Source organism: Arachis stenosperma, chromosome 3 (assembly GCF_014773155.1).
Source record: "Arachis stenosperma cultivar V10309 chromosome 3, arast.V10309.gnm1.PFL2, whole genome shotgun sequence".
Lineage (NCBI taxonomy): Eukaryota > Viridiplantae > Streptophyta > Magnoliopsida > Fabales > Fabaceae > Arachis > Arachis stenosperma.
The window spans coordinates 168918688-168946120 of NC_080379.1; the positions used below are offsets into that span (position 1 = coordinate 168918688).

A 27433-nucleotide genomic window follows, 5' to 3' on the forward strand; every position below is an offset into this window, starting at 1 on the left:
TGTGATATACAGACAGATCAGACTAGATTAAAGAGAGAAAAGATATATAGATACTCAATTACCAATTTCAAAGGTTTAAATAATTGACTTTTGGTAATTTAATCAATTAAAGGCGACCTATATGTCCCCAAGGTTTCTTAGCTTTCTTATTAAGAATTAATAAAGCAATAACTTTGCAATCAGTAGTTGGATTATTGTCTGCCTAATTATTCCTAACAAACTCCACGTAGTAATGTAAGTTTACTTTCTTCTTTACCTAATTAAATTATTATTAACTTAGATATAATAATAATTAAGTGCTAATAAGTAACAAGACAAATGGGGAGAATAGTCTGTAGCTAGTGATTCTAAGTTTCTAACATCATCAGTAGTGCGCTGCAGAAACTTAATTATATACATTTAATTAATATTATATAATGTATGTAGTTGTTAACACTTAATTAGCACTAAAACGGCCTAAATTCTTCATGCGCTAGCTGTTGTGACATTATGCATCATAGGTCAAACGCAGATCAATATAATAATATTTTAGACACTTTCTAACATCACGGGACCCATATAATAAACTAATTAAATTAAATGCTACTAATTTCAAAACTAAATTTCTTCGCATTGGTCACTTTGATATTCTCTTCTTTTAATAATATCATGAATATAGTGTAAAATGTTTGTGCTGCTGAAAAATTGAATTCATCATTATATTATTAGTGGTATATTATTTGATTTGAAGAAGAGAAGGGAACACTGCTACAGCTGTACGGCAAAAGTGTTTAACATTATATCGAACCATTGATGTGATGAATGTGAGATGTCTATATGTGCATGCATATGGTTTTGTCTCATACACCACCTTTTTTCTTGTCTCATTATTTAGAAATAAGTCCACTCTTATTACTTTTCAGTTTTCAACTATTTTAAATATTTTCTTTCAATTTGGAGCATTATATTTGTCATCTACCGTTACCTGCATTACTATTATTATTCAGTGCTGCGATTATTTATAACACTATCTATACTTCTTAAGCATGTTTAGTTTATTATAAGTTGATGATGATCAACTTTAAACGCTAATTAAGGACATGTAAGATTAGTGCTAGGGTTGCACACGAACTGGATCCTATCGAATATAACAAAAATATTGATTCAATTCAAATTTAACTCAATAAATAAGATCAGATACAATATCTGCAATTTTTTTATATTCGAATTTAATCCAATTCACACATTTGTTTATTGAATATCGGATATATTTGCAAAATAAAAAATATTTTATAAAATTTATTTTTAATAAATTTAGAACATAAAAAAAAATTATACAAAATATAAATATAGAATCAAAAAAAATTTCATCACTTAAAATTAAATAGATATTTTGTTAGAAATTATTTTAACAAATGATTTTTATAAATAAAATATACTATTAAATAATTATGTATTATTAATTTATTATACTATATATTAATTTTTTAGGGAGTGGAGTACGTGAGATACTACGTTGGAAGAAAAAAACTTTTTTATATTTCTAAAAGAGAAAGACTAAACTACTTAACTATATATACTATTTAATTTTATATATATATATATATATATATATATATATATATATAATTACGAATTTACAGATATATATCTGATATTTGTAATCTGATTCTATTAGAGTGTGGATCAAATTCGATCTGATTCGATGACTCTGTGAATCGGATAATATTTATAATTTATAGATCAAATATAAATAAATAGGTAGATTTGCGGATATCATCCGATTCATTTTCATCCCTAATACATATATATATATATATATATATATATATATATATATATATATATATATATATATGATTAAGAAGATGATAAAATTTTAATTGTGTTTTGATTTCAAGACATGATTAGATCGCTTTTTTTAGAGAGATATTTGTCTTCACACTTAGTTGCTATAAGGTTGATGATAATACTCTCCCAAAATACAATGAAATCTATGAATTTTTTAATTAGCAATAATAAGAAATTCGGTTTTGCTAGGTAGACAATTACTTTCGTAAACAATGTAAACAATAAGCTTTAAAATTGGCCCAATAAAATAAAAACACACTACACCCTTACGGAAATCACAAGTGGAGAGGGAGGTTATCGTATGTGTAACTGCATTGTTCACTAAACTCATTGTCTCCCTATACTTTTCCTAAAAAATTCTCAACTCTCTTGAATAAGAAAATCTCTCAATAGTTAAAATACACACTTGATTAATGTATTTTAAATAGTAGACAAGGGTATATTTGTAAACTCCGATTAAATTAGTAGATAATTAGTCAATAAATTAGTTTTTAATAAGGAGGATTAGAAATGTGAATATTATATCAAATTAGGATAGAGCTCATCGAAACGAGAATTTTGACACCAATTTCGAAAAAAACGGTCCAAAATTGGACCAAACGGGCCGAACCGGTTGAACCGGACCCAAACCGGGCCCGTGGGCCCAACCGGCTAGCATTTAAATGAGCCTAAAAGCTCATTTCTCTTCATTAACGTAACAGAAGCAGCAACGCTCCCAGGGAGGAAGAGAACGCCAAACCTAACGGCAACCTTCAACATGCCGTAACTCCTCCGTCCGAGCTCCAATCGTCGCACCGTTTGCGGCTACACGTTCACCGCGTCGAGCTCTACGTTTCTACCGGAACAATTTCATAGGTAACTCATTATTTTATACTCAGCCTTTATTTCCCCCAATTTTCAAATTTTAAGTGGGAATATTGAATTTCTTTGATTTTTGATGTTTTAGGATCCAATTAGCTTGAGAAAAATGTTCACTCTTGCTTATGTGAAGCTTGGGTAAAGTGAAGATACGATAATTATATTTTAATTTCATTAAATTTGAGCTTTGAGTATTAAATTGGGTATATATGTGTTATGAATGTGTATTAGGTTGAAAATAAATAATTGGAGCTTGAAATTGTGAATACTGGAACTTGGAGGAAGCGAATTAGTTGAGTTTTGAGGGGCTGTCTTGGTTTTGAATAAATAGCCTTGGTCGTTACGTGGAAATCGGCCAATGTATGGTTTAGGTTTCTTGCATTTAATATATAATGTTCTGTGAAAACTTAGGCTAGATGACCATAGGATAAGTTGGAATGCAGGTGTATGTTTAATGTTTAGTAATTTGTCGATGAATATATATTTGGTTGAAGTTTATTGGATAATTAGTTATTAATTTTAGATGGTGAATGTTGCTATGTAATTTGGAGAGAATTATGGTTGAATGTTACTGTTAATGAACATGGTTGGTTTAGTGCTTGTTGATTAATTAATGATTTGGTGAATTATTGATTTGAGGTATAACTATTGTTGAGATTGTTGTGATAATGAGGTATTTTGTGTTAAAAGCTTAGGATTTGTGAAGGATGATTCTTAGTTGAATTTTGGTTGTTGGATTTGAATATTGTATGAGTTTAATTGTTGATCTGAGGTAGATTTATTGTGGTGATTGTTATGATGATAAGGAAGGGTATGTTGAATTGAAAAGAATGCAGGTTTGGACCCGAAAAGGATGGCAAAGTCCGAGTTTTAGAGGAGATACTGCCGAAATTTTATAAAAATTAGAGATTTTGTTTATATGATTATCTAAAAAGATTTAGATTCAAAGGATATATGGTTTGATTTAGAGTTATTAAGAAAATGAGCATGTTTTAAGTTTGATTCATTTAGGAAAGAATGAATTATGTTTTGAATTGGAACTATTGATGGACGGAATGGGAGGTGTGATAATGAAGGATAAGGATTGAATATGATTGACGTATAATGATGAATGAGATGCGATTGAGAATGATGTGGATGTTGATGAATTATAATTGAATTATTTATATGGCTTATGAATTTGAATAATCTGAGATACGAGATTCCCTGAATTAAGTGCCGTGGCTTGCCACCACGTGTACCAGGTTGAAAACTCGATACTATGTTGACCCTACGACGTAAGTGTGACCGGGCACTATATAAATTCCCGGGAATGTTACCCTCATTGAGCAATATTGATTATTTGAGATAAAGCTATGCATAGACTCATGGGGATGCACGTCGGGGGACCGTCTAAGTACAATTCAGACTTGTCGGGTTGGCTGGATAACCGACAGATGAGCCTCATCAGCCATAGGACAGGCATGCATCATATGCATATTACTTGAATTACTTGCTTGTGTATTAACTAGGTGTGCCTAAATGTACTTGCCATGTTAAATGTATATTTGTTATCTGCAGTACTTGTAACCTTCTTGTGCTTGCCTTTGTCTGTTTAGTTGTCTGTGAAAATGCATGATGGAGTTGGAGGTAAGGAGGAATGGCAGAATGGGATTTAGATTTAAGGTTAAGTTAAGTTAGGTTTAAATATCCTTAGTAAATCACCTCTTATGGCTTCTGTTTAATACTTTAAGCTCTATAATATGAGTGTCGGTGTTCTAGGATTGCCTCTGGCATTCCCAGGACCTTATATATTATGTGTGTGGCACCTTTACCATACTGAGAACCTCTGGTTCTCATTCCATACTATGTTGTTGTTTTTCAGATGCAGGTCGAGAGGCATCTCGTTAGGCGTCTTGACTCTTGAAGCGGAGTGGTTATTGGGTTATTTTGTTATGCTATGATGTATATATATGTACTTAGCTTTCTCTCTGCATGACTTATTCTTTTTTATCCTCTTAGAGGTTTATGGAGAGGCAGGATTGTGTATATGTACTTTTGGGTTTTGGATATGTATGTATATATGTGTAAATATTCTCCGACCAGACTTGACTTCGCAGGCTGAGTTAGGAGCTTGTTATTTTGTATCCTTGGCACTCTATTCCTACTTCTGTTATCTGATGTTTAGTAGTTATGGTTTTTCTTAGCACGCAAGTTAACTCGTTCCTTGAGCGTTGCGCTTTTATTTCGCGATTTTTTGTTTCCTCTATTCTTCAAGGCTCCTAGCATATTATAATTCTTCTGCTATTATATGTACTTATTTTATTTAGAGGTCGTAATACCACACCACCTCTGTTTTACGACTTAAGCGTAAAGCTTTATATGGTAGGGTGTTACAATATTTATATATATTGCACACAGCAGTTATAAATAAATTGTTGTGACTCTTTTATTGTCATCAATAGATATAATATTTTAAACATACACAATTCTTAAAGAGTTGTGTCTCTTTCACCAAAGGTATAATGTTTCAAACATATATCATTTTTAAAAGGTTGTGTCCCTTTAGTCAAATGATACTATGTACCGTTATTATAATTGACAATATATGAACGATTAGTAACCGTTTATTAATATTAATAATAATATTAATTAATTAAATTCGTAAATAATTTTTAATCTCTCCTATTTACAAAATTTAAATATCATACAAGTATATAAATAAAGAATGTGTCACTAAGATTAAATATTTTTTTGTATAAAATTTAAAATTCTAACGAAGTAAGTAATAGGTGTCTAATTAATTATTAAACCTATACTCCATATGTTAGTACAAAAAATTACACACATCACTTATATCCTCCAAATTCAAGAGTTTATAATTTTAAACACTTATATAGCTTATGCTCATCTTGGTTTCATGAATATTTACAAGAATAAAATTTCTAAAATTCTCGATTAGAGCGGCACCACTCCTATATTCATATAGGTGGAGTTCTTTGATAAATAATATTATCATTCTATTAAAAGTTTTAATTCACCCTCCTATTTATTATACATAGCACCAAATTCACTATCACAGAAGATTGAAATGGTTGTTGTCTGCTGTAGTTACTGCTTATATCATATAACAAATTGTTTAACCATTCTGCTTTTTTACCCGCGACTGATAAAGCTACAAACTCAGCTTCCATAGTAAAATGTGTAATACATGTTTGTTTCTTTGAGTCCCAACTTATTGCTCCACCACTTAAAGTGAAAATTTATCTTGAAGTGGATTTGTTATCACTAAAATTTGTAATCCAACTTACGTTAGAATAACCTTCTGCGGGATAATCTATCACTATATATAATGTGATCCTAAGTTTATGATTTCTTGAGATAACCAAGAATTCTTGTAATAGCTTTCCAATGTTGATTGCTATATTTTCCTGTAAACCTTGATAATTTGCACACAATAACTACTATACTAGGTCTAGTACAATGCATTGCATATATTAAACTTTCTATAACGCTAGTATATTCTAATTGTGTTATAGCTCTTCCCATATTTTTTTCTAATCTAAAATTAGGATCATAGAGTATATTGAATTCTTTAATTGTAAGATGATCAAATTTTTTTAATATTTTTTTGATATAATGAGATTGACTTAAAATAAAGCCAACTTCATTCTTATGCACCTTTATACCTAATACTGTATCAACTTCATTCAAATTCTTCATCTTAAATTTAGAAGTTAGATATTCCTTCGTTACATGAATTCCTTCTAAATAATTTGTTCCGATAATTAATATATCATCAACATATAGACAAATGATTACTCCATAATCTTTTTGAATAAATACATTTATCCACACTATTATATAAAAAGCCATTTGATAACACCACTAAATCAAATTTCTTATGTCATTGTTTAGGCGTTTGTTTTAGGTCATACAAAGACTTAATTAATTTACAATTTTTTTTTTATTTTTCAAATAGCGCATAACCTTTCAGTTACTGGATATAAATTTCTTTATTAAGATTTCTATTTAGAAAAGCTGTTTTAACATCCATTCGATGTATATAAAGCTTGTGAATGGATGCTAATACTATAAGAGTTCTAATAGAAGTCATTTTTGTCACAGGTGCGTAGGTGTCAAAATAGTCTGACCTTGTTGTCTAATTCCCTTAGCTACTAACCTTACTTTAAAGGTTTGTAATGAACCATCAATGTTATACTTTCTTCTAAATATTCACTTACATTTTTTATAGGTTTTAATCCTAGAGACAAATCAACCAAGACCTAATTATTGTTTGATAATTTTAAGAACTTTCTTTTCTTCTTATTGATTTTTCTTCACCAATGTGATTTATTTTAGACCTTTGAGAGAGATACACAACATCACATTTTCGAGTTTTCTCTTCTATACGTATATGCCTTAGTAATTTCTCAATTGTGATTACTTTAAAGTCCTCGTCAAGATGTAAAAGTTTCTTCCTATAATCATTCTAAGATGATGACAATTTTAAAATAATTGTTCCAACTTATAATGATTGCCACTTGTAGATCATAAAGTCTACTTACAAGAATTTGTAATTCATGAATTTGATCCATAACAGGTATAGTATCATTCATAATAAATTCAAAATATTTCATCATAATAAACTTATTTGTTTCTTATCATTCAGTATTGTACTTTTCTTCTAAAAACTTCCAAATCTCCAATGGTAATTGGATTGACATGTAGAGATCATAGAATTAGTCGGATAAAGTGTTGAAAATATGACCTCAACATGCAAAAGTATATCTTCATGTTTCTTCTTTAATTGAGTAACATTTTTTTTTCTTCTGGTGTAGCATTTTCAACGGCATCCGCAATTAGTGTAGTTTTTGGGTCAATCACATATGCAAGATTGAGAATGGAAAAAATATACATCATCTTGTCCTTCCAACAATTGAAATTCATTCTATCAAAGTGATTCAACTTGACAAACTCTTGATTCATGACCTTGAACATGGTGTTTTGATCTTGAGCCATCTTCAAAATACCTTTGTAAAATTGTTGGGTAATTATGATTAAGAAAATGACAAAACTTTAATTGTGTTTTGATTTTAAGGCACGATTAGATCGTTTTTTTTTAGAGAGAGATTTGTCCCTACACTTAATTGTTATAGGGTTAATGACAATACTCTCCTATAATACAATAAAACTTAAGAATTTCTTAGTTAGCAAATAATAAGAAATTATCAACTCTTTTGAATAAGAAAATCTCTCAATAGTTAAAATACACACTTGATTAGTGTATTTTAAATAGTGGACAACAATAAATTATACAAAACAATTATAATTTGTCACGTACGCAAATTATTGTGACTTTTTTATTATCAATAGATACAATATTTTAAATATACACAATTCTTAAAAAGTTGTGTTCTTTTAACCAAAAGTATAATATTTTAAATATACACTATTTTTAAAAAGTTATATCTTTTTAGTCAAATAGTACTATATAATTGATAATATATGAATGGTTGATAACCGTTTATTAATATTAATAATAATATTCATTAACTAAATTTGTGAATACCTTTTAATATAAACAACTAATAATTATGGTATTTTTAAAATTATTTATTATTATACTAATGAATAGTAGTGAAACTCCAAATTATAAATGATGTTTATAATTAAAAAAAAAAAGTTTTGGGAACTAGCTATAGTATAAGTCAATTAAGTCAATTTTTTATTTTTTATGTTAAAATTTAAAAAATTAGAATAATATTTTTTAACTAATAAAATAGTTGCAGTTAGTTGACTCCTAATAAAATTATTATAATTAAAATGATGAAAAGCACTCCTTGTGCATTACGTTGGATTATCACACGCACGTGACAACAGTACAAAATTATATAATTAGGCCTCCTCTCTCAACGGTTAAGTTAATAATATATGCTTTATATGATTTTGAAAACATATGTAATTAATTAGATAATTTGTTTTAAATTTTGCTATTATTCCAAATAGTAAGATTGGAAAGAATAAAGATGTGATTTCCTTCTAGTCCCATTCATGATTACTCTACCATGCATCAAATTCACTGGTGGGTGGAAAGTGATGATTCATTATTCTTTTGACACAACTGCAATTGATGATGAATGTTGCTTTTCTAGGCCTTGGAAACAAGTAGATCGAGAAGACAATTTAATAACCAATTTATATATTTAATTAATATATTAACAGAGATTACGGTGTTAAGCTACATTTTCTAATATAACAATTTTAATTTTAATAGGAAATGAGAAATGAGAAAGAATGCACTAAAGTTCCACGTAGTAGTAAGGGAGAAATATTATATTAATTCGATCGTATTATGATTAATGATTTACTTTGTCCAAAATCAAAGACAAAAGAGTGTTATGTATGTTGCAATATTAATGAGATAGATACGTAGCTTGGAACAAATAAATAATGGTCCAAGTGAGGGGTCGTCTCATCATCTCAATTCTTAAATGCGTGACCATAATTAAAGAGACACAATGCAATATGAATAATGAAAGTGGGTTCCACGCTAAAGAAAAAATAATGATTCATGATTGTCTACTCAAGAATAGATAGATTGTAGGGTCGACCAACACGATTTAAGTTCAAATTGTATCACAATTTTGCAAAGTATGTTTGATTTCATATTCGTTCCTTGTACAACTCGATTATTCAATTATATATTATATGATCTGTGGGTTCATTATAAATAATGCATGGATCGGATGACATTAATTAATTCATTCATGCATGTTAATTAGATCTCATTAAATTGAACAAGCTAAGTCTTAATTTAATTGGTTACTACTGAAGGATTTTATTATAACTCGGCTTTGTTAAATGATTCTTTTATTATTAATTCGTCACTTTTTAGCACACATCACATAATTTTGTTTTCAAGAACCAAAAACTTGTATTCTCTAATATTTTAGTCAAATTTCACTTTTGTTTCTGGTGTGTCTGTTATAATTTGACGAGCGAGACACTCGAGTTATGATTATTAATGCATAGTCTGATTATAAATATTTATTCATTATCTTAAACTCCAAATTATAGTATTACGATTCATTTTATAACTGATTAATATCACGATTCATCTCATTCACTGACGTGGAGTTATTAACAGATTGAGATTAATTTTCTACTGGAGATGGTTAAGGATTATGACTAAGGGTGTTGAAGAGTGCAGAAAGGGAAGCGACAATTGTTGAGAATCTTATCGAACACGTGATAGAAGTTCTGCACGATGTGGAACTTATAATTTTCATTTTTGGGTGTTATGAAGATTTCTCCTTACCTGTGATTATCTCAAATTGTATTGGTTTCATCAAGACAACAATCTTAGGTTGGTTAAGCAGGTTGTATTGTCTATGTATAAGCAAAGTATTCAAAGATTGACCCTTTCTCTCCAAGATATTACCAATACAATTCCTGTATATTTTTCATAAGATTAACTTGCCATTTGCATATATCCACTGTTAAATTCCCAAATTAAGATTCTACTAACAATAATTAAATTTCAGTCTCTAAAATTGCCATCATTCAGTGATTAAAGCAGCAACAGATAAATATATCATAACAATGAAACATTGTAGCGATTTTACAAGACCATAATTAATTAAGCAGTAGGCAATGAACAGATAGTGACGCGAGGAGGGACGAACCCAACGGCGAGGCGAGGCGAGCAGCGACGAACACGACGGAGACGCCAACAGCGACGCCAGCAATGAGGAACACAGGCAATGACGAGGAAATCGAATAGAGAAGAGTAAATCGCGAGCAGTGACAAGGAATGCGAAGAGAAAAGAGTAAATCTCGCATCAATCAAAATTCAAAGTGGTTGGAGTAGTTTTTTTATTTCAACAATTCAATCAAATTAACCACTAGTAAGTAAAATTTGAGAGAAATTTTTGTCATACCTGAGAAACTTGAGAGGAAGATGTGAACGACACCACGGCGGAGCAAAGTGAATGTTTCAAAATGACGCGAGCTGAAGATCGAACATGGCGGAGCAGAGCAGAACACGATGCGAGAAGAAGCACATGACATGAGCAGAGCAGAATGCGATGCAAGCATAACACGATGCGAGCAGAGCAGTGAAGAACACCACGACGGCGAGAGAGAGGAACGCAGAACGCGAGTCAATATCGTGAAATTGGGGAAATTGAGCTATGGTTGGGGTTAGGATTTTGATTCTAAAATGGTATGAATTGAGTTGTGTTTCTAAGTGTACTTGACATGTTAGTAAGGAAGGTGATGAATTAATTATTGCTCGTGTTTCCTTTCTTGTTTTTGGTTTAGGAGGGAAAGTAAATTCTATTAAAATATTTGGAGGAAATTAAAATATGATGAAAAATATTTAAGCAACGCTTACCACTACAAGTTTATTATATATCTTTAAAGGCAACTCTTATAAAGTGTAATATATGAATATTATAAATGTTGTTTTTTAATTCACTAAAACAACGTTTTTTTATATGTTCTTTAAATTGATCAAAGAGAATACTTATTAATAAAGAGTTGTAATAGCCTTATTTTTTTGCAATAAATTTTAAGTGTTGCTTTTGACTATTATAAACAACATTTTTCAACTGTTGTTTATAGCATATGTTGTAATAGGTTAAAAATGTTGTAGTGGCATAGTAGAATTGAAATTGCAATATAGAGTTTCAATTTTTATTCTGATTCATTGGAATCAGAATTGTTTTATTTTTTTTATCATTGAAAATTTAGATGATAACTTAATTTTATGTTTAATTTTAGTTTTATTAGTATATTTTGATAAGATGATATGATTTTGGTTAATTATATTTTATGTAGTACTTTAAATTTAAAAAATATTTTAAGATTTATATTATTAGATTATAATTATATTTTAAGATGCTTATTTATAATTTATTTATTATTTTATTCTAAAACAAATTTTCTAGTTGAATCACGGTTAGACCGATTGAACTAATAAATCAGTAACTAAAGCGGTTTGATGATCAGTCCGATTCTCAGAATCTTGATCATAGTATAATAATGTTGAAGGTTCTAGAAGACTTATAGAAGGGAGGTTGAATCTATGACCTTCTTTAACTTTGATTAATTAAGTCTTAAAACCAGAAATTATAACTTAGCTTCTGTTTAGTCTGCGCAGCGGATTATGCAGAGACAATTCCGTTTTGTCTCATAAAACTGGAAAAACAGAATTGAGCAAAGAAGAAGAAGGTGACAGAGCCATATATTCTAATTCAGTTGTCTTATGCAATGCAACCTCCATCCAGTCTCTACCACAACATTTGTGGAATTTTCACTATCATTTAAGTATTACATACACCAATTCTCTAGAATTCAACATAATCCTATTTAAGACTCGTCAAACTTCAACATAAACTTGATTTGGTAATGCAACTACCTAAACTAGACACACTAACTGCTTATCCAACTTAATAAGGGATACCTCGTACTTGATACAACATAGAAATACAACAAAAAAAAAAATCTGAAATTACTCTTAATTTTTCTCTCAAGTGTATCACTCTGTCTTTTTCTCTCTGACTTTTATCAATGTCTCACTTTCTTACCTTTTACCTCAGACAAAAACAAAGAAAGATATACATTGAAATAGAAAATACAAACAGTAAAATATTAAGGAGATGATGATTCACAACCTTGACTCTATGCACTGAATCCAACTTTTGAACTCAAAACGTTGTTCTTCATCTTGGTGGAGTGTTCCCTTTAGTATAGGTGCAATATTTCGAAGACTTCAAACTCTACGTGTGAGGTTTCTCTCTATTCTCTCATTCGGATTCTCTCGCCTTGAGCTATAATGAGAATTATTTTTCTTTTTGTACCTTATCCAGAATCACGGTTAGAGTCCCTTTAAAGACAACTTATTGATTCTTGAATCACATGTCATTCTTCCTTTTCTTTCTTCAATCAACCTCAAAAATTAGGAATTTAAAATTTGATTTTGGACTTAATAAAAAAAATTCATTTGAATTATTAATTCAATTAACATGTTTATCATCGTCAAAGTGTTATTTATTTTCTTAACTCAACAGATGTTAACCATTTATTAAAACCTGCATAGTCATAATGCTATTTTCCTTTCTACTAGCTACTTAATCAACACGAACCGTTTGTCATCGAGAAAAACAATTATACATGAAGGCACGGGCAAAAAACATATAATAATAATAATAATAATAATCTGGTAATTATTAAGTCTTGTTACTAATTATATTAATTAGTCTTTGGTTGGAAGATACAGTATAAAATTAAACATATATGTCGGTAGAGTAGACTAATGAAGAAAGGAGGTGCAAGCTAAGAGATCGAAGAGGATATGAAATATATGTGTACACGACATTATATGGATCATTTTTTCCATCGTTATAGTTTTTTAAAAATGTTATTTATATACTAAAATCAGTTAATAAAATTAATTATTATATATTTTTATGTAGATATATATAATTTAATTTATTTTTAATATATATTTTATATTTTAATATGTATCTTACACTAATGACTAATTTTAATATACACCTAATATAGTTAATAATTTTTAGTTGTTCCTCCATAAAATAATATTCAAAATAATGAACATAATTGTTAGTTAATTAATTAGTACATATATATAATCTGGCAGTGATCATATTAATCAGATATTGAATTGCAGTTATCATTTGATCACAAATTTGTTAGTATCTGAAATGACTTTTAATTAATTTCTTCAATTAACATGAAAATAATTTTCTTTTGATTTTTTATATAAACATAAAAGTGTAAAACACTTGTATGTAAATAACTTAATTTCATTATATATGCTATATGTTGTAACATTCTAACAAGTAATCTACTCCCATAAGTGATATTTGATAAACTGAAATTTGAGCAAAAGAATTGGTTGTTGTGGTCGTAGTGTCATTGTCAAATCTTTGCGTGCTTGTTGCGTAGCTTTTCTTCGTTACTGTGATTGATTAGTGTTTACATCTTGGCACATGGATCATGGATGCTGCTTCTTATTTCTTTTCTTTTCTTTTATGTTACGTTGAGCACTCTCTGCTATGGTTGGTAAATGGTAAGATTGAAAAACATAAAAAAGACATAACTGTGAAGAAAAATCCAAAATATACGTGACAATATCTTAAGCTTTTGCTTTTTCAGATCTTTTCCGGTGGAAATTAGATTCGCACTTTTTATTTTAATAATTCTCTCAATATTGTAAAAATGTTTCAATGACTACATAAATTAAACATCACCTTCCACACCAAAAGCTCCAATCCACACCAAAAAAAAAAATTAAACATCACCTTGACGTCAGAAGGCCGCCATGCTTTATCAACAATTTGCTCTTCAAGTTAAAGGTTCGGGCGATTAGTTTAGAGTAAAACCTGAGCAACTTCCAGTCCAAAAAAAAAAAAAAAACTGAACTAAAGACCTGAACAACTTCCAGTCCTGGCTTCAAACCAAAATGCTTAATGTCCAAAAAAAAAAAAAAACCAAAATGCTTCAACTTAATTGGCAAGATCATCACAGACAAAGAGCTCAAGACAGCATACAAAAGTTGGGTTGGAAGCTTTTAATTGATGGGGATTTTGCAGTTAACACAATATACAAAAGTCTTTCAAATTGGCTAGAAAAGATTAAAACTATTTGGACAGAGCTATGGAGTTAGAAGGGATCTCAGCAAGCAAAAGTATTCATTTGGACAGCTATGCATAATAGAGTCACTACAAATTATAGAAAAATAAAATTATTTGGAAAAAATGGGGAATGTCAATTATATAAGGGGGGTTAAGAAGATCTGATGCACGCTTTAAGTGATTGTCCTAAAGTTTCTACCATATGAATAAAACTTATTAAAACATCAAAAACTTCAAGATTTTTCCATTTGAATTTGAAAAATTGGATGGAAGTCAATTTCAGGCAACAAATAAGTAATAATCTAAATTTTGAATGGAGGGACGTCTTCATTCTAACTACTTGGAGACTATGGTATTGGCGCAATAGAGAAATTTACGAACAAAACTACAAGAGACCACCCAACCCACAAACAAAAATTATTAAACAAGTGACTGAAATTAAAGAAAATATGGAGAGGTCTTACCAGGTTGGCCGCCAAGGAAGAAGAATAGAGAAGGATGTCAATTGGAAGCCGCCTCCAGAGGAATGGGTGAAGTTGAACTCAGACAGGGTTGCACAGATGAACCCAGGCAGAAGTGAATGTGGCGGTCTTCTGAGGAATAATGAAGGATGGTGGATCGCTGGTTTTTCGCATCGAACTGGAGAAGCGACAGTGTTCACAGTAGAATTATGGGGAGTGGTTAAGGGATTAGAGCTTGCATGGACGATGGACTTCAGAAAAGTGGTAGTGGAAGTAGATGCTACGACGGTGGTTCAAAGACTCAACGGATGAAAGAAATTGGCTCCCATCCAAATCCTGTAATTAGAAAAGTGAATGAGTGAAAAAGAAAGGATTGGAGTTTACGTTTTGTACATATTTATAGAGAAGACAATAGATGTGTTGATTGCTTAGTAAAAAAAAGTTTAAGTTTAGATGATGATTTTATGTATTGGGATTTACCTCCTTCAGATTTAGTTAGTATCCTAAGTGATGATAAAACATGGGTTATCTTACCCCGTTTAGTTTGTATTTAGGTCTTTGTTTCTTGGGTTTTCATAACCCCGTTTCAATACCAAAAAAAAAATAAGAGCTCAAGTTCAAAACCATAAAAAATTCAATATTGGGCATGTGGGGTAATTCCAGAGATGTCTCTATCTCAGAAGTGGGAAGGAATAAGATTCTCGTTAACTTCAAGGATAGTAGAATTTGAAAGAGATTTATCAACAACGATCCATGAAACGCAATAGAGGGAATATGCTAAACCTACAACAATGGCTCTATAGAGAATTCATCTTGGATGTGAGCCATGATCACGTGGAGTTCTGGGTGCAAGTCCATGGTATCCCTATTAAATATCTAAATGATGAAACGGCAAAGACCATCGAAGAGTTGATCAGAATAGTAGGAGAAGTGAAAAATCTAATAAAAGATGGAACCTTAAAAAAATTTTCAAGGTTCAGAGCTGCCATCAACATTACCCAGGCTATTCAAACTGGATTCTGGTTTAACAAGGGCAACAAACCCAAAATGGGTGAGTTTCAAATATGAAAGGTTGCAAGATTGCTTCTGTGTTAAGTGCGAAATTGTTGGGCTTAAAAAGAAAATTTGCAGCAAGTCTCAAGCCATGGCATACTGAGATCCATCAAAGCCTATATACACCAATGAGTTAAGAACACAATGACTAGAGCGGTTCAATGATTGGTCCGATTTTTAGAGCCTTGATTCTTGGTTTTTCCCTGTACTTTTGCTTCTATTTTCCTATAATAATCATGAAACTATAGAAATCAAAGTACTAATAGAATAACCTTAAAAATTATATAATTATCCAGCAAAAGTCATAACTTTTTTATAAAAAATGCCAATGAAAAGTGCTTAAGATGCTCATGCATTACAACACTAAATTTAAGCTCTTGCTTGTCTTCAAGCAAGCAAAGAATCATGACTTAGCCATCAAATTTTTCAACCTTAAAATACAAGGGTGAATGATTGCAATTCATATGAGTTTGGTTAGCCGCTTCACTTATGCACAACTCAACACAAATGGTTATAATCTTTCAAGACCTCTGTCCGGATTAGATTATAGAATCCTTCCTTGAATCATCACCTTAAAGCAAGCTTATTTACTTTCATTCCACAATTTATTTTCATTGGATGCTTTGCACATTGAGCCTAGCCGTGACTCTAAATATTTTGTCTCAAGTTTTGTACGATACATAAATACCACAAGCACTTGATTGGAGAGCTCTTTGAGCTTACCATGTTCTTTTAACATTCCCCATCATTGGTACTTGGAGCCTTTGGCTTTCTCTTCTTTTGGGGGGGGGGGGGGGGAGGGTTGCTTTGCACTTTGAGTTTAGTCGTGACTTTAAATACTTTGTTTTCAAACTTATGCTTGATACATAAGCACTACAAGTACTTGACTCGGATTCTTAGTCAATGGTACTCAGAGCCTTTGGCTTTACTTTCAACCTCTTTCGTTTTTTTTTACATGTTACTCCTTCAAGACTTTGTCAAGTGTAAAGATCGATCCCATAATAGTCCTTTAGACTAGGTCTCAAACAATTTGGCTCAATTTGTGTTGAACATTCTTAATTAGTTTGGCCTTCCAAACTCACAATATCATGTCCTTTATGATCAATTTCTTTTTCTTTTTGCTCTTTCTTGGCACATGATCATTGCCCACATTTAGGAGCAAGAACAATTATAATTGTAGGTTGTGATGGACAAGTAATGATATACACTTGACTAACAGGACTCATAAATGCGTTATATAGGATAGAACATGATAACATATGTATATAATTAAAAAGAAAGGAAGCAATTAGAATTCAACAACCTTGGTTCTCATTGTCCTCATTTTCATCATATTTCTCTCATCATCCTTTTAGGCTATGTAGAGCATAGCCTCCAACACCAAACTTAGAATGGTTGCTTATCCTCAAGCAATAAAGAAAAGCAATGGTGATGGAAATAGGAATAATCATGATTGTCTAGTGGATATAAGAAAGCAAGGCGGAACTAACGTTAGGTTGCCTCTCAACAAGCGCTTTGGTTCTTGTTTTTTCTTCCTCTTTTTCCAGTTAGTTAAGAGAAATGACTTTAATGGACATGAGGAGAAAAATGATACCCACCAAAAAGAAACCTTCATACAACTCTCTAATTCACTAAGACTAAGAAAAGCATATTCAAGTGTTGGAGGAGAAGACTTCAATTCAAATGTGGGTGGTGCATTCTGATTTTTCTTATCGAAAGTTTGCATGTGTAGATTTGAAGGGACTTGTATGGCTTTCTGCTTAATTATTGAAATGTGTAAACATGGAGTGTGCATGTCTTCCTCCTTTATTTGTGCATCTTTCTCTCCTTCTATGTATGAGGGTGGAGAATTCTCTAATTCACTGGAGTATGAACTCCTTTACTTAATTTCCTCACATTCTTTCGTAGGATCTTGTATTGCTTCTCTTGGGAAAGAAGTTGTGTATTCCTTAGTCACCTCTTGTAGTCTCTAAGGATATGGAATCCTGGGCTTGTACTCCTCCACTACTTCCGTTTTCATTGGAATTTCACTTGGTACAGAGGCATCTTGATCTTACTTTTGCACTTTTGGTTCCTCCTTTGTAGCCTCAGTTTGATTTTCATTGTTCTTGCTCAGTACTCTTCTACTCTTCCAGTTGATAGTCTTGTGTTCTTCCTGTAAGAATTGGAATTAATTAATTATTTAATTAAAATAAAATAAAAATATAATTTAATTGTCTAAAATAGATTAAAAATAATAAAAAATATTAGAAGTAAAATTTAACCATACTTTATAATTATTCTTTTGTTTTTGTTTTTTATTTTTGTTTTTATTCTTGCCATATTATCATGGACCATAATTATTTTTTTTCCAACCCACCTTCATCAAAAACCACACAGTCCATGCTCAATAAGAACAAAAACTAACAAAAAAATGTGTCACATTAACAAATAACAACCCTTTAATGCTTTCATATTATGGGATTTTATACCGTAATTAACCCATCTAAATTTCTGTCACCACTGCAACAAGAACTACACCACACGTCAAGATTTGCTTACCTCTACCTCGTTTTGGTAGGTGCTGAAAAAACTTTACTTCAGCATCGTAGTCAAATCCTTATCTTAAATGGGATTAATAGATAGAGAATTTTGTCCGTTCAGCACAAAATTTTTTTGGAACAGCTGTGAAAATTTCCGTCTTATTTTCCATGATCCAAATAATACAAACTTAATTAATTATCTTTAATATTTTAAGTGTTAGTATATGTATTTTAATAATTTTATTTATTATATATATTTTTTGTATTAAAATTTATTTTATTTTTTTATATTATATTGTGTTATTTTATTTTTTTAACTTAAATGTTAAATTTTAATTAATTTATTATTTTAAAATTTAGACAAAATATATTTGTATGTTGTTTCAATATATCATATTTTTATATTTTAAAATATTTTTTATTATAAATTTTTATAAAAATATGGAGATATAGAGAATGCAAATCCTCGTATGGACTGCAGGGATACGGAGAATGAGAAATGAGGCTTATTTATTTCTCACGGCGAAAACGGAAAAGATTTTGGAGTTCATGGACGAGGAGCGGGGCCGGGGCGGGGAGGCCTTCCTAGTTCCTAGTCTTGCCCCTTTTTTTTTGGGTCATGAGTCTTGACCCATTGACATCTCTAATTGTTTGAACAACAAATTTTTGGTGGTGGTTCGGTATTTTATTTTTTATCTTTTGTATACGTTGTGGTGCTGGAAATCTCACATCTCTTTTTTTTTTCAGGCCTGCCAATAACTTGTGGGCTTCAGGCTGTGTGGCCTTTAATTTGCTATTCATGAAGATACCAAAAAAGGATAAAGAAAAGGGCAGAGAGAGAGGGAGACAGGGTGCTGACATGCTGTCATGCATCATTAATTATGAAAGGCTGAGCAACAAAAAATATTTAGAAGAAAAAAAATGGTAGTAAGCAAGACGAAAAGAATATATTACAGTAAGGTAATAGTAATAACTAATAAGGTTGATAGTTGAATTAGATGGGAACATAATTCTACACGAAAAAGGAAATAAACAAAAGATGGGTAATATGATTATGAAATATGAATAACTACTTAACCATGGCGTTGGCTCAGAATTTTGAGGCGTAAAGTGCGTGGTGGTGACAACTGACAAAAGACTCAAACTTGTTCATGTGTCGTTTACCAATCATTGAACTCACTCCCACGTGCATCTGCACGTGCGCTTCTTTAATCCTATCGGAACTCCCTCAATCCCTTCAAATATTATTTTCTATTCACCTTGGATCAATCAATATAAGGGGTAATAAAATGCCTTTTTATTTCCCATTAAAATTACCAATTAACTAACCTGTATTTTTAAGTCATTAATTAAAAATACTAAAAATAATATTTTTATATCTTTAATATTTTAAAAATTATTTAAATTATAAAAATTTAACCGAGTCTTTTAAATTATTTACCCTTTTTAGCTTACATAGGGGGAACATCAATTTCACATTTCAAGATGTACTTCCAGTCCATCACATTAATTAATTTCCTCCAACTTCTTATAGTGATGAGTACAAAAATGGTGGGGAGGGATTAAAAAAAAAAAAAGAAAGAAAAAGAAACAACAAAATTGTGGTGTTAACAGAGAAGATACAGACAAAATTGAAAAAAAAAAAAAAAGGGATGGCGGTGTTAACAAGAGAATAGATACAAAATTGTGAGGAATGTGGGACTGTTGGGCAGTGACATATAATTGGAGATTATTGTTTGTAGGGACTAATTAAAGGAAAGAACGTTGGATGTGTCACAAAGAAAGAAGCTAAGCCAATAATGCTCCCCATTCATTTCTCATTGGCGTAGCTAGTTGAAATTAATGCGAAGAAAAAGAGCTCATGCTGGTGCCGGAAACACTACAGGTCTTGTCTTTTTAGGATAATGCGAATTGGTTGGTGAAGAAGAAGCACAACAAAAACAAGAGGAAGCAGGAATGAGCAGCATTTTGAGTATCCTTTTAAGAACTTGACCCCTCTTTGGGATCAACCGAGGCTCCAAAGCTGCACCGGCCATTTAATTGGTTATGGTTCGTTGTGGTGATGAAATTGAAATGAGAAATAAGAAAGTGGTTAGTGACGAGTGCCGACTTGGTTTTTATACAACAAGTGTTGACACCGCGTGAACCGAGTAATAACATAAATCCGCGTATTGGAGTGTTTATAATTTATATTCTCATCTATTAACATTACTAACTCCAAAGTCCCGAGACCCATTCTAAACTTCTAACAGAAAAGTTACATTTTCTTCTTACTACGTACTTTATATTTTTGGTATTTAAACATACAAAAAAAAAAAAAGCAAACACTATCTTATATACGAGTTCATAATTTATTGAAGATCAACACAAGATTTCAGATCAAATAACATAATTGAAGTTACTCTTAACACTATATTTATTCTAACTATTTAATTTACAGTTTTATTTGCTTCTGAAAATATCTACTCAATTTAAAAAAGTCAAAAATAAAATAAAAACTTTTAAATTTTGTGAATTAAATCTGTTATTTCAAATAAATACTCACTTATAAAATTATACATGATAAACAAAATATCAAGACAATTTATTTTACATATAATATTCTTCAAACCGCAATTTTAAACCAAAATCAACCATTTTCAAAAGGCAAATATTAATAAAGAACATCCACCCGCCACCACAACCCCCAAAAAATGGGAAAAGTCCCCGAATGTATACTGTTCTTATTGCTCTCTGCCTGCGGTTATTATAACATAAAAAATGTTATTTTTATATTAAAAATAGTTATTAAAATATTATTTAATCATTTTTAAAGTATATTTTATACGTATAAAATAACTATACCAATTTTAGTATATATTTAATATAATTGTTAAAACATTGCATGTAACTCCTTTTACATTTTGAATAAGGAGTAAAGGCTTAATTTGATTTCTGTTTATTCTTTTGAAAGGCAAGATAGTATTTGTTCCAAATATATATATATATATGTTCATACCCTGGTCCAACGTTAAGGGCCCAGGTCCAATTAAAAGGCCTAATCCAATAGATTAAGCCTAGTTAAGCACCGACCTTCACATAAGAAGTCGGTGTTCAGCACGACTTGCTCTAAAGAAGTCGGACATGAGATTAGCTGGCAGATAAGCGCTCATTCAAAAGAGTAACCGCCCCTAAAATCTCTCTAACCGCTTCACAAAGCCATATCTTAACCTCCCTAAGATAATGGGACAGTTATTATCCTAAAGATACGGCACTACTTCAACGGTGGTTATTGGCTCACCACTATAAGTACACTGACACTCCTCAGGTATTTCTAAGCCCAATACTCTCTAGACCTGCTCACACCCTTGCTAACTTAGGCATCGGAGTGTCTTTGCAGGTACCACCCCCCATTCACTTGTGAGCACAAGTCGGACGGAGTCTCCCGAGTTGCATACCCAGACGGAAACTTCTTCCTTCATACATTTGGGCTACTCAACGCCATCCGTCCAATCCATCTCCGGTTACCCACCGTAACATTGGCGCCGTTGCCGGGGACCCGAGAGATCATCCATTGATGGCGGATAGATCCCACGAAGAAGTCCATGCGGAAACAGATTCCGAAGAAGAGAATCTGGACGCAGGTAATAACAATGCGGACTTGATCCTCCACCAAGAAATTAACGATCAGCAAAGAGAGGGCACCTCCGGGGTAAAAAACCCGAAGGCAAACCCCTCAGACGAGCGAGAATCAGAAAAAGGTGGACCATCCCACATAACTGAGCTAATGGGGTTAGTCCACAGCCGTCTGGAGCAGTTAGAACAAGAGCGGGAGAAACAAAGGGAAACAGAGAAGTACCTAAAAGAGGAGATGGAACGGCGGAAAGAGTTAGAAAGGAAACTCTCAAAGCTGGAATCCTCCCTCAAGAGTCACAACTCCCGCGACGACCAAGAAGAGTCACTCTTAGGTGAAGAAGATCCTTTTAGTGAGGACATAATGAGGGCAAAAGTTCCGAGAAACTTCAAAAGCCCTGATATGGACCTCTACGATGGAACTACGGATCCAAAGCATCACCTAAGCAACTTCAAAAGTCGGATGTACCTAGCTGATGCTTCCGACGCTACTCGGTGCAAGGCTTTTCCGACCACCTTATCAAAAGCTGCGATGAAGTGGTTCGACAGCCTTCCCCCAAGATCGATCACAAGCTTTGAAGACCTCTCAAGGAAGTTTTTGATGAGGTTCTCAATTCAAAAAGACAAGGTAAAACATGCACCGAGCCTCCTGGGAGTAAAGCAGGAGGTCGGAGAATCTTTACGAGCCTATATGGAAAGATTCAACAAAGCATGTTTGGAGGTCCAGGACCTGCCCACATAGGCAGTCATAATGGGGCTAGTCAATGGACTCAGAGAAGGTCCCTTCTCACAGTTCATATCTAAAAGACACCACGTTTCTCTAAGTGATGTACAAGAGAGAGCGGAAAAGTACATCAACATGGAGGAAAACGCCAAACTGAGAGACCTGAGCGGACGACCTGGGCTCCCTCCCTCAACAAAAGAGAGGAAAAGGGAGACCAAGAAAAGAGAAGAGCTCAGTCTCGAAAGGCCAAGGAAATATCACTCTTATACTCCACTAAAAGTTTCTATAGTGGATGTATACAGAGAGATTTGTAACACTGAAAGACTGCCACCCCCTAGACCTATTAAAAATAAAAAAGGGGGGAGCCGCAGCGACTATTGTGAGTACCATAAAATATATGGTCACTCCACTAACGACTGTTACGACCTTAAGAATGTGATAGAAAAGCTGGCTAGAGAAGGTCGGCTTGATAGATATCTCATAGAGAGGTCGGACGGTCATGGTAAGAGAAAGCGAGATGATATGGACAGAAGAGACCCACCACCGCAAACCCCAGAAAGACATATCCATATGATCTCAGGGGGATTTGCGGGAGGAGGACTCACCAAATCCTCTCGCAAAAGACATCTCAAGAGAGTCTACCAGGTCGGGGAAGAGTCATCCGACCTCCCCACCATTTCATTCACAAAAGAAGATGGGCAAGGAATAACCCCTGGACACGATGATCCAGTGGTAATAACTATGATCCTAGCAAATGCCAATCTCCACAGAACCCTAGTAGACCAAGGAAGCTCGGCGGATGGTGCACGAAATTGCAATCACACTTTTGCAATCCCGCACAACTAACCAGCAAGTGCACTGGGTCGTCCAAGTAATAAACCTTACGCGAGTAAGGGTCGATCCCACGGAGATTGTTGGTATGAAGCAAGCTATGGTCACCTTGTAAATCTTAGTCAGGCAGACTCAAATGGGTATAGATGATGAATAAAACATAAAGATAAAGATAGAGATACTTATGTATATCATTGGTGAGAGCTTCAGATAAGCGTATGAAGATGCTTTCCCTTCCGTCTCTCTCTGCTTTCCTACTGTCTTCATCCAATCTTTCTTACTCCTTTCCATGGCAAGCTTATGCAAGGGTTTCACCGTTGTCAATGGCTACCTCCCATCCTCTCAGTGAAAATGTTCCTATGCTCTGTCACAGCATATGGCTAATCAGCTGTCGGTTCTCGGTCAGGCCGGAATAGAATCCATCGATTCTTTTGCGTCTGTCACTAACGCCCCGCCTGCTAGGAGTTTAAAGCACGTCACAGTCATTCAATCATTGAATCCTACTCAGAATACCACAGACAAGGTTAGACCTTCCGGATTCTCTTGAATGCCGCCATCAGTTCTCGCCTATACCACGAAGACTCTGATCTCACGGAATGGCTGGCTCGGTTGTCAGGCGAGCACTCGGTTGTCAGGCGATCAACCATGCATCGTGTATCAGGAATCCAAGAGATAAACACTAGAGCCTTGATTGCTTGTAGAACAAAAGTGGTTGTCAGTCACTTTGTTCATAGGTGAGAATGATGATGAGTGTCACGGATCATCACATTCATCAAGTTGAAGAACAAGTGATATCTTGGACAAAGAACAAGCGGAATTGAATAGAAGAACAATAGTAATTGCATTAATACTCGAGGTACAGCAGAGCTCCACACCTTAATCTATGGTGTGTAGAAACTCCACCGTTGAAAATACATAAGAACAAGGTCTAGGCATGGCCGAATGGCCAGCCTCCCAAAGTGATCAAAAGATCTAAAGAACAAAGGATTCCAAAGATCAGAAGATTAAAATACAATAGTAAAAGGTCCTACTTATAGGAAACTAGTAGCCTAGGGTGTACAGAGATGAGTAAATGACATAAAAATCCACTTCCGGGCCCACTTGGTGTGTGCTTGGGCTGAGCATTGAAGCATTTTCGTGTAGAGACTCTTCTTGGAGTTAAACGCCAGCTTTGGTGCCAGTTTGGGCGTTTAACTCCCATTTAGGTGCCAGTTCCGGCGTTTAACGCTGGAAATTCTGTAGGTGACTTTGAACGCCGGTTTGGGCCATCAAATCTTGGGCAAAGTATGGACTATCATATATTGCTGGAAAGCCCAGGATGTCTACTTTCCAACTCCATTGAGAGCGCGCCAATTGGGCTTCTGTAGCTCCAGAAAATCCACTTCGAGTGCAGGGAGGTCAGAATCCAACAGCATTTGCAGTCCTTTTCAGTCTCTGAATCAGATTTTTGCTCAGGTCCCTCAATTTCAGCCAGAAAATACCTGAAATCACTGAAAAACACACAAACTCATAGTAAAGTCCAGAAAAGTGAATTTTAACTAAAAACTAATAAAAATATACTAAAAACTCAACTCAAACTACTAAAAACATACTAAAAATAATGCCAAAAAGGGTACAAATTATCCGCTCATCACAACACCAAACTTAAATTGTTGCTTGTCCCCAAGCAACTGAAAATCAAATAAGATAAAAAGAAGAGAATATGCAATGAATTCCAAAAACATCTATGAAGATCAGTATTAATTAGATGAGCGGGACTTTTAGCTTTTTGCATCTGAACAGTTTTGGCATCTCACTCTATCCTTTGAAATTCAGAATGATTGGCTTCTTTAGGAACTCAGAATCCAGATAGTGTTATTGATTCTCCTAGTTAAGTATGATGATTCTTGAACACAGCTACTATTTGAGTCTTGGCCGTGGCCCAAAGCACTCTGTCTTCCAGTATTACCACCGGATACATACATGCCACAGACACATAATTGGGTGAACCTTTTCAGATTGTGACTTAGCTTTGCTAAAGTCCCCAATTAGAGGTGTCCAGGGTTCTTAAGCACACTCTTATTGCCTTGGATCACAACTTTATTTCTTTCTTTTTTCTTTCTTTTTCGTTTTTTTTTTCGCTTGCTTCTCCCTTTTTTTTTGTATTCACTGCTTTTTTTTGCTTCAAGAATCATTTTTATGATTTTTCAGATCCTCAGTAACATGTCTCCTTTTTCATCATTCTTTCAAGAGCCAACATTCATGAACCACAAATTCAAAAGACATATGCACTGTTTAAGCATTCATTCAGAGAACAAAAGTGTTGCCACCACATCAAAATAATTAAACTGTTATAAAATTTAAAATTCATGCAATTCTTTTCTTTTTCAATTAAGAACTTTGTTTATTTAAGAAAGGTGATGGATTCATAGGACATTCATAACTTTAAGGCATAGACACTAATGATCATAAGACACAAACATAGATAAACATAAGCACTAAAATTCGAAAAACAAGAAAATAAAGAACAAGGAGATTAAAGAACGGGTCCACCTTAGTGATGGCGGCTTGTTCTTCCTCTTGAAGGTCTTATGGAGTGCTTGAGCTCCTTAATGTCTCTTCCTTGTCTTTGTTGCTCCTCTCTCATGTTTCTTTGATCTTCTCTAATTTCATGGAGGAGGATGGAATGTTCTTGGTGCTCCACCCTTAGTTGTCCCATGTTGGAACTCAACTCTCCTAGGGGGGTGTTAATTTGCTCCCAATAGTCTTGTGGAGGAAAGTGCATCCCTTGAGGCATCTCAGAGATCTCATGATGAGAGGGGTCTCTTGTTTGCTCCATCCTTTTCTTGGTGATGGGCTTGTCCTCATCAATAAGGACGTCTCCCTCTATGTCAACTCCAACTGAATAACAGAGGTGACAAATGAGATGAGGAAAGGCTAACCTTGCTAAGGTAGAGGACTTATCCGCCACCTTATAGAGTTCTTGGGCTATAACCTCATGAACTTCCACTTCTTCTCCAATCATGATGCTATGAATCATGATGGCCCGGTCTAGAGTAACTTCGGACCGGTTGCTAGTGGGAATGATTGAGCGTTGGATAAACTCCAACCATCCTCTAGCCACGGGTTTGAGGTCATGCCTTCTCAATTGAACCGGCTTTCCTCTTGAATCTCTCTTCCATTGTGCGCCCTCTTCACATATGACTGTGAGGACTTGGTCCAACCTTTGATCAAAGTTGACCCTTCTAGTGTAAGGATGTTCATCTCCTTGCATCATAGGCAAGTTGAATGCTAACCTTACATTTTCCGGACTAAAATCCAAGTATTTCCCCCGAACCATAGTAAGCCAATTCTTTGGATCCGGGTTCACACTTTGATCATGGTTCTTGGTGATCCATGCATTGGCATAGAACTCTTGAACCATCAAGATTCCGACTTGTTGAATGGGGTTGGTGAGAACTTCCCAACCTCTTCTTTGGATCTCATGTCGGATCTCCGGATATTCACTCTTTTTGAGTGAAAAAGGGACCTCGGGGATCACCTTCTTCAAGGCCACAACTTCATAGAAGTGGTCTTGATGCACCCTTGAGATGAATCTTTCCATCTCCCATGACTCGGAGGTGGAAGCTTTTGCCTTCCCTTTCCTCTTTCTAGAGGTTTCTCCGGCCTTGGGTGCCATAAATGGTTATGGAAAAACAAAAAGCAATGCTTTTACCACACCAAACTTAAAAGGTTTGCTCGTCCTCGAGCAAAAGAAGAAAGAAGAGAGTAGAAGAAGAAGAAATGAGGAAGAAGGGAATGGCTTTGTGTTCGGCCAAAGAGGGGGAGAAGTGGTGTTTAGGTTGTGTGAAAATGAAGGGGTGAAGAAGCGTTTATATAGGATTGGGGGAGGGGTAGGGTTCGGTCAAGTGAGGGTGGGTT

General features: G+C 33.5%; 1 long non-coding RNA gene across 1 annotated transcript; it reads left to right on the forward strand.

The window, feature by feature from the left end:
• The first annotated feature begins 2506 nt into the window (after positions 1–2506).
• LOC130969780 (uncharacterized) lies at positions 2507–4807 on the forward strand. Its single transcript, XR_009081916.1, has 2 exons — positions 2507–2685; positions 4553–4807. It is a non-coding gene; the product is annotated as an uncharacterized LOC130969780 (long non-coding RNA).
• The last annotated feature ends 22626 nt before the right edge of the window (positions 4808–27433 follow it).